Source organism: Bos indicus, chromosome 21 (assembly GCF_029378745.1).
Source record: "Bos indicus isolate NIAB-ARS_2022 breed Sahiwal x Tharparkar chromosome 21, NIAB-ARS_B.indTharparkar_mat_pri_1.0, whole genome shotgun sequence".
NCBI lineage: Eukaryota > Metazoa > Chordata > Mammalia > Artiodactyla > Bovidae > Bos > Bos indicus.
In genome coordinates, this window is record NC_091780.1 from 59,199,801 (window position 1) to 59,201,288 (window position 1,488).

Genomic DNA, 1,488 nt, shown 5'->3' on the forward strand with positions numbered 1-1,488 from the left:
GCAATTCTGGCTACCCGGATACAACTTTTGGGAAAGAAAATCTGAAGAAAAGCTTCAATATCCTATCATCTGTATCTCCTCTGAGTGAACAATTCTAATTCCATAGATATATCCAAAAGATGTGCATCTTGCTGTTTTTAAAAAGCAACTTAAAAGCCTGTAAAAGGGAATTTTAAACTAAAGACTTATGTATGCACATTTTAAAATAGAATATTATACAGTCATTAGAATAATATGTTTTAAATAATAAGTTTTAAAACAGTATGCATGGCAAGATCTCACTTTGGTGTGTTTATATTTATCTTAGCAATGTATGTATTATAGGAATATGAAAGTGAAAGTGAAAGTTGCTCAGTTGTGTCTGACTCTTTGTGACACCATGGACTATATAGTCCATGGAATTCTCCAGGCCAGAATACTGGAGTGGGTAGCCTTTCCCTTCTCCAGGGGATCTTCCCAACCCAGGGATTGAACCCAGGTCCCCTGCATTGCAGGCAGATTCTTCACCAGCTGAGCCACCAGGGAAGCCCAAGAATACTGGAGTGGGGAGCCTATCTCTTCTCCAGCAGATCTTCCTGACCCAGGAATCGAACCAGGGTCTCCTGCGTTGCAGGCGGATTCTTTACCAACTAAGCTATCAGGGAATGCTATCAGAATATAACAAAGGCTAATAGGACTCATTCTGGATGGCAGGTGACTAAATTTTATTTTTCATATTGCTTCTGTGGATCTTACGAAGTACACACAGTGCTCATGTGTGGCTCAGGTAACTAACAATTAATAATAAAGGCAGCTTGCATAGAGGGAGAGGGGAGATTGAAAAGCCCTCATTGATAGAGTAGGTCTGTCTAGTTTGCCAAATCAAAAAATTAATGACAGCACTGTATGTCCCACTTATCCAGTCATAGGACAGTTATCCTAAGGGGAAGCTCTCTCGGAGCAGCGGTGTCTTGGCAGACAGTGAAAAATCTCAAACCCCAATTAGTTTCCTATCTGTCTCACCTGAAAGCTGAGCTCCAACTTCAAAGCCCAATTGTTCAGATTGTCTTATGTAGCTCAGCCAGGGTGGACATCATGGCATCTTCTTGACCTTTCTTTTTGATTGCAGGCATCCATCATCTGAATGATGCTTCTGTGCTTTTTCAAATCAGAGAAGGAAGAACTGTAGTAATATAAAGACCAACTGGAGCTGGGTTCCAGGAAGAAACAAAATAAGCATTTCCATGGTCTCTCTAGCCACTAAACGCCATGTAACTGATATATTTCCTTTTGCTTCAAAAGCCAAGAACTTATATCTGAACTCAGTGTACACGTATGGGCAATATAAATGATAGACAACTTCTATTTCTGCATTTTTTCATACTTTTAAAATGGCTTTGAGTTTAAAATCTTCAGTTACGTTCTTTCATATTATTTAGTTCCATAAACAGCTTGAAATCCTTTTGGAAGAAGGTTAGATTTGGAGACCTTCCCAGAGAGGCTGAGAAC